This window comes from Agelaius tricolor, unplaced genomic scaffold (assembly GCF_023055355.1).
Source record: "Agelaius tricolor isolate 1412-34295 unplaced genomic scaffold, bAgeTri1.0.p SCAF_9, whole genome shotgun sequence".
Taxonomy (NCBI): domain Eukaryota; kingdom Metazoa; phylum Chordata; class Aves; order Passeriformes; family Icteridae; genus Agelaius; species Agelaius tricolor.
Genome location: NW_027269269.1, coordinates 43805579 through 43818022, shown reverse-complemented (window position 1 = coordinate 43818022; position 12444 = coordinate 43805579). Strand labels below are relative to the sequence as shown.

The 12444-nt window shown below is 39.8% G+C and overlaps 1 protein-coding gene across 3 annotated transcripts in view; it reads right to left on the bottom strand.

Moving 5' to 3' along the window:
- The window catches only part of HTR1F (5-hydroxytryptamine receptor 1F), a 105483-nt gene that overhangs the window by 47790 nt on the left and 45249 nt on the right, over positions 1-12444 (bottom strand). For 2 of the 3 annotated variants that reach the window (XM_071433726.1, XM_071433725.1), the window contains exon 2: positions 8943-9043. The gene's annotated coding sequence lies outside the window, so the exon portion shown is untranslated. Of the gene's footprint in view, positions 1-3103; positions 3278-8942; positions 9044-12444 lie in introns of all 3 variants that reach the window. The other variant, XM_071433727.1, reaches the window with a different exon arrangement.

Below are 12444 nucleotides of genomic sequence, written 5' to 3'. Positions count from 1 at the left end.
ACAGGATGCTGAAACAGCCAACAATAAAAACAGATTGCAAACAAATCACAGCAAATTCATGGGTTATTTGAACTTTACAAATAACCTCCATTCCAGGAACTCCTGAGATGTTTTGAGCAGGACTATTACAGTGGGGCTGTATTTAGAAAAGTCATAAAGTGAATGTTTTTTGGGTCTTAGTGAAAAATACCTGTGTAGTGACATGGAAGATCTTATTGGTTCATAGCAGTGAATTATAAAGAACTTAACAGGGACAATGATCTGTTTAATGCCTTGGGGTTCTTGCATGCAAGCTGGAAAGTTTTTTACCAGATTGTTAATTGACTGAAGGGATTCCTCTAGCCCTGGAGAGCCAGGCTGAAAAGCTTTCTGTGGCAAAGTAGCAGCTTCCTCTTTAGTGATGGATTCTGGGCCCTGATGAGCCAGAGGGCTCAGTCACTCCCCTCCATTGGCACAATGACTCATTCCCTTGGCTGCTGCTGTAAACTCTGCCTTTCTTCAGCTAAGAATAAGTAAGGGCTGTGCTGTACCAGAGCTTGTAGCACACTGAGCTGTCAAAGCTGTTGCTAAACACAAGTCATTTTGTGTCTGAGGCTCATGAGGGAATGGGAGGGAGATACAAGCGTTGGCAAGTTAGCCCAGCACTTCAAAGTACAAAAGGCCTCTAGTTAGTTTGACTTCCTTAGGTTTTCTTCTATTTGCCTTATTTTTTCCTAGCTCAATCCTCAGATGGGCTCAGAAAAGTGGATACTTCCCTATTTTCCACAAAATTATGACTTTCCTTTCTGTAGCATAACCTGTTAAATTTTGCCACTACCTCTTTCTACCCCTAGAATATCTAAAATACCAAGAAATGTTCTTTCAATATCTTTAGATTACAAGGCTGATTTGTTTGAAACAGGCATGAGGATTCCCTGTGCTTCTGCTGTGCTGCACCCTCTGTGTTTGCAACACCAATGACCTTAGCCCAGCCACCCAAAACTGGCAGCAGCAGCAGCAAGGCACCAAACCCTCAAACTCTCCCTTGCTCCTTTCTTCCAGAGCTTGCAAAAAAAAAATTGGAGAGCACAAGGTTCCTTCAAACCCATGCAAAGATTGGTTTGTTTGTTTGTTTTTTTTTCCTCTCCGCTTTCCAATAAGGACAGCAGCTGGTGAAAGCACAAAGCTGCCATGCTTGATGGAAAAGTTATTAAATCTAGAACCACAGCTTGCAGTCCCAGAGAGGGCTCTGCTGGCCTGCCTGCTTTTTATACCACAGAGAATTTTTTCATAGTTGTGTTGTTTCTGAAGGGTTGTGAGCCCAAAACACAGTTTAAACTGCTTTGAGTCAATACCTGAGGACAGCTGGGTAGGGGAACATTCATGTGTTGGGTATAGAATAAAACAGCTGCCTGTGGAAACATTCTTAGGGCTGCAAGTTTATAACTGAAGGTGTATTTGATGGGCAGCAAATGTAAACTATTACATTCCAACCTATGTAGCCTTCAATTTTCTGGCATAAATTCAGCTTCTGAAGGGCTTTAGTTAAATTGTTACAATTCATCTGGTTAAGAAAGAGCACAAGTGTTTTCACAACCACTTTTCCCCACGCCTTCACTTTGCCTATTCATACTAGCAAATGGACCACTTATTATGGTATTTTTGTTCAGTATGAGTGCCTGGGTTTTGAGGCACTACTGCACTAACACAATTATAAGCAAATAACCGCTCCAGGGTAATTCCACACAGACCTTCATATTCATATTTTTGTACCTCAGATACATTCACAGCTTACTCAGTGCATCAATTAATTAAGCTAATCTGAGCCTACTTATGACAAATGTCTCTAGCTTCCAAGATCCAGTGGAACTGTTTTATTATCTTTGTGAAACATAAATTGCAAGTTTTGAAGGTTGGGTCTTATGTTTATGGGTCTTAAAGCAGGAAAAGAGATGGGAAAGAAAAGACTAAACCAAGAAATATCCTTGTCCTGGTAAGCAAGAGCAGCAAAATTGTCAATTTTTGCCCTTTCTTCTTATGGGTCAGTTCAAAATCCATCTCTCTGAGTAGCAGCTCAGCATCTGGCAATCAGATTTGTTGGCAAATAGTCCATTTCTATTATTTTAAGTACCAGCCTGAATCCACAGCAGGCTTCTCAGCTGCTTCGTTATTTTACATAATTAATGAGTGCAATAACTGCTAAACTTTAGAAATAATTTTATGGAGGCAATGACCAAGATATCGAAGACATGAAGTTCAAACACAGGTTTAATGTGTCCTCCCGGTCAAACAGAGCATTTTTTTGTTTTAGGATTGCCTTTCTGTCAGCTGCAATAACAAAATGTAAACTGCTTACTGATGGAATTTGCCTTAATAATAATCATATTTAAGCAGGTGATCTTCTGGTTTTTTTGGGGTTTTTTTTGCTATCCTATCTACTCTTTCAGATACAGCTGAAGGCATGATGTGTGTGTTTGTCCAGCTTAGCAGTATACATATTTATAATTTAAAACCAAGTCCTGTTCCAAAATAAAGGAAATACTATTCTCATAACAGACCTCAGAGAAATGGACCTTTGTTTGCCTGGCCAAGTAAATACCAACTCCTTGAAGGAGTATAGAATTAAATCTAAGTTTCTAGCTTGGTGCAGGCATAGGTGAAGATCTGATGATCACTGTCTCAAAATTTCCATTCCAAAGCCCTATTTCTCTACTGTTCTCTACTTTCTAAGCTAACCTTAAGCAGCTGGTTGAAATTTCTGTCTGCCTTGGGTTATTTTCTTCTCAGCGTAGGAAAAGAAGAAAGAAACATTTCCAGGAAATATACGTTAGAATATTTTCCAGCAGTCATGTTTTTCAGAGGCAGGCAGAGAAAAGTTAAGTTGTTCTTGTCAATGTAAAATTTCTGTGAATATTTTTCTTGGCTGAGAAATTCTAGCTGTCTTTTATGACCCTGACATCTGACATAGGATGACCTTGCTGGTGGCCTTGACATCTTTGTGGAAGCTCAATTAAATCTGAGTAACAGAAAAATAAAATCTCACAAAGTGTACAGGCTTAGTACAGACTTCACAGACTTTTGAGAAGTAAATTCTGCAAAAAATGCCACTGTTAAGGTCTGTTACCTCAAAGGAAAACCACAATGCATTGTATTTCCATTCCATCTCCAAGCTATCATCAGTTTCTTAGGTGCTCCATCATCTCCAGCTGATTCCAAAGGATCCTTTTTTGTTAAACAGCTCTTTGTTATCAGTTCAATCTTTGGAAGCTGCTCTGGGTCAGAGGAACATCAAGAAATCCTGTATTTAGAATAAGTTATATTTTCATTTGGCTGCCTTGTATTTTTCTCTACAGAAATATTGATCTTTCTTTCCAAGAAAGGACCTGAGAGACCCTAGGCAAAAAGTTTCTAATGACAGGCTCAGATAAAACCCAACACACTCTTTCAGGACAACATTTACATGCAAGCTTTGATTTTTATGGATTATAGCCCTTAGCTGTCATGGGAGACAGGGCTCACAACAGCACAGACCTTGTCAAAGACTCTGCAGCAAGGACACTAAAAGCACACAACAGCTGTCACACAGAGGAACCCCTGGAATTTTCTGCTCACTAAAGATTTGCCAGTGTTTCTTCAACAGACCATGCTACCTGTTCCCCTGCACTGGGGATGTTGCAAAAGGTATTTGCTTATGTTAATCTACCCTGTGAATGAAATCTTTTTTCCCCACTTTTTCTTTCCCATGTTTCTGATAAACTCCTCTTCCTGAAGTCACCAACTCCTACTGAGTGAGAAAGTTTCATGTACCTGTTTATATAAAGGGAAATGAAACTGTCATTTCTTAAGTTTTTCAGCTTCTTTTAGTAGAATTCCTCTCACCTCCTTTTATGTTTCTGCCTAAGCTAAAAGCAATCTGTGCTAGACAGGTACTCTTTGGCACTTTAGGCACCGTTTTTGGGAAAGGAGTGAAGGAAATACTGGGGTGAGATTGTGCTGACCTATTTACACCAGATGCCTTGCACCTCACCAGTGTCTGCTTCTCTCTATTACTGCAAAGCCAAAGTTGGAGTGATTGGTTCAAGATGTCTATCTTTGGTCAGTTGAATTCTAACCTTTATCTGCAGGTACTAAGTGTTTAAGGTTTGACTGAGAATAAGGAATAATTGGCAATTTTCTGGTGGGAAAGGTGTTGTGATAGTCAGCAGGAATGGATTCTAATAGGTTTTAATTGATCCTACTACAGCAGAGTCCTGGTGTTTAGTGTCCTGAGAATCTCACATTTTTTGAAAGGGAAAAAGATGTCTCTTCCCTGAAGTAGATTAAAGTGCAGGAGAAAATAACCTTTAGTACTGCGTCTTAGGTCTTGACTAAAATCCCAAATTTGAGCATTCATCTGCTGAGCTTTTAGAAAGTGAATCTGCTGAGCTTTGCCATACCCACCCTATCTGCACTAACTGAGCTTTGTTTAATTCAGCTAAACATGTTTAGGTGATAACACTGTGCTCAAAATAGGACACAGACTTATCAAATATTGTAGCTACCATCATTTTTAAAAACACATTTTCAAAGTCTGAACATTTCTTCTCCCTATTATTATAAGTGTATGCATTTTACTGAAGTAGCAGTAACTTGCTTTCCCTTATCTTAACTGTAAATGACCCTATTCATTTGTAGCTAAAATTGTCCTCCCCAGAGTGCACTGGCTTCAGCAGAATTACAGCTTGCATGATTTTAGCTGATAGACTCTACTGCAGATACATAACCTAAAGAAGTAACATATTTCTGGCAATACATGATAAAAGAAGCACTTGGCCAAGGTCAGCTTTTCAGATGTCTCATGGAAATCTCATAAAGTACAGTCTTCTGATAGGTCCTCTTCTTCTGCCTCGGTGTCTGTACCAATTGTCCTGAATTTCTGATTGAAGTTGGGCATCTCTGTGACTTTTCTAACAAGTTAGAAGGTTCCAGTATAATTAAATAACCTCAAAGTCAAATTTAACAGGTGAGAATTTTGATAAAACTCTTTGAATTAACTCTATTGTATGCAAGTAAAACAATCTTTAAATTATCAGTCCTTCTGAATGTAGCTAAACCTGCTAAGATTTGAGTAAATGTCAGGCAAATTCCTAAATATTTGAACAAAAAAGCTTTGCTGAAGCAATTATTCTCTCTTAATGGCAACTATGCCAAAATGAAACCCTTGTGCAAGCAGGGCCTATCTTCTTTTCAGTTTTCCATTTTCAGTCCAAACTTTCCCTTCATTTCAGCTTTCCATTTGAAATCCTAACTTTTGTCTGCCATGATGACTTCTTGTTAAGCTGCTGTTAAAAGTCTAGGTTGGTGCATATGTTAAAAGAGTGCAGGTAATGGAGAGCAGAAATAAGAGTAGATGATCCAAAAGTTGTGATGAACTCTACCTCAGTGCTGAGGCAAAACTCACCACTAGGCATTGTTTCTGCCTACAAACTCCAGAAATTGTTTAAGCTCAGCCACTATAGACAGAGAAACATTAATATTTATGTGGTGACGTTTCGTTTGACCATCAAGCCAGTTTTCAGCTGACAGACTGCTATAAAATAAAAAGATGGACAGCAACTGAAAAAGAATAAAATTAAGCTGTGTATTAGATATGAATCAATTACAGAATGAGATGACAAGCTCATTCTCTTTCCTGTTGGAGGTGGGGAAGCAAAGTACTTCATGACCTTGAGGTTTCTTTCAGAGCACGTTTGCTTTCCTTACATGCACAGCAATATGTGAGCTTAAGGGCTGGCTCTTAAAATCTGAATTACATTCCCCTTTGGGAAGGAGTAAGTTACAGAGAGTCTTCATTCATGTTTTAGAAGAGACTGTGTGCCTATTTTCTGCTCTTGTACTTGTCTCAGATCCCAGCATTACAGAGATCCCTGCAACCTCTGCTTCATTGCAAAGGTCTTGGATTGAGGTGGCTGCCAGGAGGCTGAGCAGTAAGGAACATATCAGCTCCAGAGAGCTAAGGCTGAGTTCCATGGGGCACTGCAGGGGTTAAACTCACTGCCATCCTCTCTGCTCATGTACAGAAGGACTTGTGTTGTGTGAGCTTTTGGTCAGCACGAGCCCGCAGGATGCCCTTGCCCTCTTCAATAAACTTCAGTCACTTGTGTTGCACTGAACTGAGAAGGAAAGCCCTGCAAATTTGAAACCTAAAAGTAACTCCCATGAGACATTCAGTTGACCCAAATACAGCTGGGACAGCTGAATGTCTGGTGAGTGCCCCAGTGGAGGTATCACTCCATTGGGATGTGCATTCCTGTGGAGCACCCTCAGCCTAAGTCACAGAGAGTATCTCCTGAGACACCAAAGAAAAAAATTATGGAGTCCATTCAAAGACAAGTAGGTGGTAAATGTTTACAGGGATTACAAAAGATGAAGTAGCCTACCAGATGTTGGAAGATGCAAGTACTTAATCCATGGGGGAAAGAAAATGCATGGATATCTCATGCTTCTGGAAAACTGCAGAAGTACAGAGACTTCACCAGCCAACTTCTGTCCACTGACCCAGCTTCATTCTCAGCCTTATTGAAGGGTATGAGATATAGGAACAGTCTACCAATATGCTGGTAATTTAAATGATAGACGCTGATAAGTACTTTTTTCCTTCCTGCCTGAGCTTTACTCAAATTCTTCCATTAAAATATATAATTGAGTACCTAGACAGTTGCATTTTGATTTGCACCTCTTGCCAACCCAATATATCTTTCAGATAAGCCTTTCATGCATCACTTTTAATAATAATGTCTTAAATTAAAAGGCTGCTTCCATCAGCATAATGAAGCAAGATAGCCAAGGAAAATAGCTATGTGCCTGAGAAATTCATTAAAGTAAGGAAAAAAATCCATGAAAAGGGATGATAATGAGAAAAATATTGAGCCTCAAAGATGACAATACTGAAAGGAGACACTGCATTTAGGGCTTACTTACTGCATGGGAGGGGCTGTTTTCTCTTTCCAGAGATCTTGCCTTTTTTTTTTTTTTAATTCTGACAAATCACATAAAATTTTGGCAACTCAGTTACTTTTAAATTGCCTTAGGCATATGGGAGTTTACTAGCACAAAACCTGTGCCTGATAGTGCTATCAGGGATAATCCTTTATGCTACTTCTGTAAGTGTTAGTTTTAATGATGTCCCTTCTTCTAACACTGAGAAACCTACAGCTTAATAATGACAAAACACCAAAGCTGCTCAAAGAAGGTAATTTATTGTAATCAAGATATGATTTCTAATTGCCCTCCTGGTCTCTATTTAAGCTGCAAATTGTATATTATATTTATCTTAGAAATGCATTGTCCTTATAAAATCCTTTTTTAAAAAGAAATATTTGAAAAGGTACTGAAAAATATTATAGAGATTAAAAGGAACTTGCATAGCGAGCACTAATGAGGCACATGCTTGCCTTTGAATTGCATTCCCTCTTCCTCTCCCTCCCCTCTTTATCTCTTATCTTCAGGCAGCCAAGGCAGCGTTTAACAAGAAAACCAGTTCCCATCTGACTCCTCTCTGCCTGTCTGCTGAGCTGTGCTGCTGCTCCTGGCAGGCTGTGGGCACTCAGGAACACACAGGGGCTTTGCAGGAGGAGCTGACACACATCCAGCCTCAGACAGGTGCTGTAAACCTGCTCTCTGCTTGCCGTGACTACGCAGAGACAAAAGGCTCTGCCTGGGACAGAACAGCCCTTGGCTGCTGGAGCACAGATGGTATGGAAGTGCTTTGTGTGACATGAGGTGTTAGAAAATGCTCAGCTCACTAACATGTGCTGTCAAGACCTGTTTTCTCCAAGCTGCCAGCCTGTCATTGTCTTTTGGAAACCAGCATGCAGCCAGGAAAACCATTTCCATCAGAAACAGAAGCCCTGTTTATACTTCACTTTCATTTCTCAGGTAATTTCTCTCTCTAATGTCACCACAGGTATTATAGTAGAATTAAGGAACAGCCAAAATTTCTCTTTCATTACATAAAAAACCCAGTAACTAGAAGAGAGAAAATAGGTTTTAAAAATGACAAGAGTAAAGGAAAGAGAAGCTTTCAAACCAAGTATTCCCCACACCTGAATCTGCTGAACTTCCCAGATACAGTATAAAAGTCTTCCTTTTCTCTATGAAGTGTCCCTTCTGAAATGTTATCAATGTTAAGCTGTTGTATTTGAAAGATGAAGCAAGGATTTTGGGATTTCATCTTTGTTGTAAAAAAATCTACAATTAGGCTATGGAAAAAGTCACTTGGTAAAACTGCACAAGGCAAAACCAGAAATAAAATCAAGCATACGGTGGCTAATGCAAAAATTGAGAAAAGTCTTCTCACAAAATATCTTTGTGCTGCTGGGCTTTCCATCTTCAAAATGTCTTGGAAAGGTTAAGTCTTTAAAATATATCTGTGCAATGAAGCATTATATTGGCACCATTGTTTCTTTCCCCTCAGTTAAAGTAGATGTTGAGTGTTTAAATGTCCAAGGCTGTGGAGAAGGTCGCTCAGATCTAGGACTGCAGACTAAGCTGCTTCTGCAGTGCCTGAATTTCTCAGACTGGGCTGGACATTCTTCATTTATTCAGTCATCCTTCTGTCAGCCACTGCTCTCCTTTTCTCAACTGATTGTCCTCTTTGACATCTTTTCCTGGCTGGTCTGCAGCTTTCCACTGCACTGAGTGTGCTCAGATTGCCCCATTAAGCCTTCAATAACCCCACAGGTCAACCCTCACTTGGCTGGGTTTCCCTGCTCCCACTTGAGGCTTTTTGCAGTCCAGACTTTTCTCTCCTCCTGTATTACTTTAAGGAAAGGTCAGTCTGGCAGAGGTCAGCAAAACTCTGTATTCAACCTGCTTTGCAGAATCCCTGTGGAAGACCCAGCCAAATGAATTTGATCTCTGAAGCAGGTACATCACAAACACACGTATAAAGTCTCTGTGTGTCAGGGTAAAAAGCAACTCACCATCTCCTGTGTCAGGAATCACCTTGGAAAAGCTGCCTTTGGGAATAGGACTGGTAGTAGGAATTCAATCAGCCTTAGCAAAACTGGATACTGCCAAAAACCTGCAAGAAAGCAAAAAACCATAATATAGGCTCTGTAAATGACAATGAATGATGTCTACTTCAGGGGAAGGAAAAGATTCTTCAGGCCTAACTGTAGTTTTCAGGATCTCTCCAAATAGCTGGGAAGGATTGTTTAAAAGTTTAGAGACCAGTGCCAGGAGCTCCCCCTGCTCAGAGTCCACACAAGAGCATAGTTGGTGATGACAGAAATACTTTGGAATGAGCTAATGACCAGCAAGGGCCTTGCAGGCTTAGACACGCCAGGAATCGACTCCACTTGAGGAACTGGAGAAATCGAAAGGTCTGACTTGTACTTTCCTGAAGATAAATGACCTGTTAAAGCAAAGGGGAAGGAAGTTTAGCCAAACCAGCAGTTTTAGTGTGTCTCAAGCTTTTAGCACCCGGGTGCATCTGTCAGGTGCTAATTGTAAACTCCCACTGACTGCAGCAGGAGCCCAGGGCACTTGGCTTTGTGCAGTATTAACCTGCTGTTATTAAGCTGAAGAGATAAACATGCCAGAGTATGTGATGTTTGAACTCCAAGGCATTGTTTCTTGCATTCTCCCAACTTTAATATATTTTTTTTCCCAGTTAGCAGTGTCTCACGGCAAGCAACTGCCTAAATTGGAAACATAATGCAAAAGAATATGCACTGTGAAAAGTCTGCACTGTGAAGTGCAGAAATATATCATTCTACCAAGAGTAGGCTGATTTAATTTTAAATATAAAATCTTTATATAGCTAATGTGCTTAAAATGTAGAAAATGAGATAACAAAAGCAGTTCTTGTTTCAAAGGAGAATAGCAGTCAGTGAGAAAAATGAATAAAAAGAAGACAAAGTGACAAAAGAAAGAAGGAAATATCATTGATTTCCTGGGAAAAAAAGGATAAAACCTAATAATTTTTCACACATTATCAAATAACATGGTAATTTATCCAGAATATAATTATGCTAACATTTGGCTGTTACTTGCTATCAGATGAGTTCTTTCAGCTCAGAGTGTTCTGGGGCAGGTTTTGAGGGTGGTTTCAGACATGTTTGTTGGCATTATGGCTAATATCCCTGGGGGTGTTGAAGAAATGACTGGATGTGGCACTTAGTGCTGTGGTTTAGTTGAAAAGGTGATGTTTGGTCAAGGGTTGGATTTGATGATCTTGAATTCTTTTCCAGCCTTACTGATTCTATGGTTGTGTGGGCTAGGCTAGGATAGTAGGTGATGTGGCTTCTTGAGGTTGTCAGGGCAACTTTGGGAAGTTCTGGTTTCATTATTGCTAAAGGAAGGGTGAGAGCACCCATCAAATCCTGAGTTACAAACATCAGTGCTGCATGTTTTGCAAAAACTTGGAAAAGTAAAGGCTTTTATACTTTTGTACCCATTCCACTGGTAGACGTAAGACATTTTTCAAAAATTAAGTCTCCTGCTTAGTACAGAACATTAACCTTCAAAATGTAACTTATTGGCAGTAATAACAGAGTTTAAAAAGTAAAATGAGTGCCTGTGCTGTTTTTCCCTGCTCTCCTTTGTAATTCAGATTTCTCTCTCTCTAGGCAAGGTCAGAAAGGACAGAAGGCAGAGGGGCCAGCATGATCTGCTGTGGGAATATGCAGCACTCAGGACATAATGATCCACTTTGCTGTATCTCATTGAGCATCCACCAGGTGACCATCAGTAACTGATAGAGGTAGAGGCAGAGTGGCCCTTTGGTCTGGTTTTGTTTGGAAGTTGGTGTAACCATTGCCTCCATCCTTTTCTCTCAACACTCTCCTTCAGATGTAGCAAAACTCTTTTCTGAATAAGACTGCAGGAGTGCACAAGAGCTGGGATAATTTTAGGGTTATCTTAAAATGCTCAGAAGGATTTCCATCTTAAGGGGTGGATGGAGAGCCACTTTAGATGGAAGCTGGCTTTAGTTCTTGTTTGACATCTTGCACCTTTGTTCCCAGGTAAGAAATTTTAAGTATCAGAACATCTAGGCAGCACCAGAACACCTCAGAGGTTTTATTTGGCTTTTTTAACAAAAAAGAAGTCTCTGTTTCTTCACAAGCTCAAGGTCTTTTTCATGCATGCCTTACCCCTGCAGTCTATCCTTTTCCTATTCTGTTATTTTTCAGCTTCTGCATCAACATTTTCATCTTCATCTCAACACTGCTCTTTACATTCAGGCCATCTCCAATTGCATTCTTTATTTCTCCCCTGGTCCTCTAAAACAAAAGGGAATATTTCTGACATGCATGTGCTTACAGTCAAGAATTTAATTGTTGGCACTGCCATTCAATGACTTCATTCTTGTCTGAATGGGGAAAGTGACCTCTGAAGGGGATCTGGAGGCCTCCTGGCTGCTTAGATCACTATTTGCTCCCTGTTATTTAGAGTTATTTGGAGTGCTGCCAGCCACTCCTGTGCAGGGAGATTTGCAAGCTGCCTACAAGCTCTTGTGAAGACCTTGTCTGAATGGGAAGAATGTGGGGGTCCTTGTTGATGGTACAGCTGTATGAATGGATGTTTTACCTCTTCATTTATCATTATCATTATAATTTCATTATCATTACCTTATCATTTTCAGCTTAATTAAAATGTAAGCACCCTGGACCTAGAGGATCAGCACAGGAACTGAACAGACATCTCCAAGATTAATTTTACATAGCTGGAAAGCAATGTTCATATGGATTTATGCTTTCTTTTATGCATCAGAAAAAATCCAGGTAATGTTCAATGAGTTAAGTGAGGCTGGGTTTAGAGCAGTGCTAAATGGAGCTGAAGACAGAGAAGAAGACATTACAAAACTGCAGAAATAAGAATTATTGGAACTATTGATAGGTAATTTACAATTAGAGTAATTTTTATGGTAGAACATCCCCACATAAGCAAAAAAAAAAAAAAAGGGGAATTACCCCAAGTCCTATGAACTCTCTGTTTTGTTTATTAAACAGAAGCCAAGCTTTTAAAAGATTTGCAGTTGTTTTGTACATATGAGGATTTAATATTTCTGAACAAAACCCAAACCTCTTTTTACCCAATATAAAATCATTTCACATCTGCTCAAAATCCCAGCAGTCTCAGTTTGTGTGTGGCAGCAACTTCCTCTAGGAAGGTAGTCCAGCAGAAGAAATTCTGGACCTGCTTCCATCTCTGAAACACATTTATTGTTTCCATTGCTTCTCAAACTTCAGGATACTCCTACTCCAAGTCTGAATATTTATTGTGGAGGTTGAAGTCTGCCAGTAACCAAAACCCAGTACGATCAATTCCAGCCCTCCTTCTTTGGCAAAGACATTGATATTATGAGGCCTTTGGTCTTGTGAAACACAATGGGAAAAATCTCGTGAAATGTGTGGAAGGAAAGCTTTTCTTGTGGTTAAAAACAGCATCTGCAATAATTCCATGAGAAGAATAAAAGTG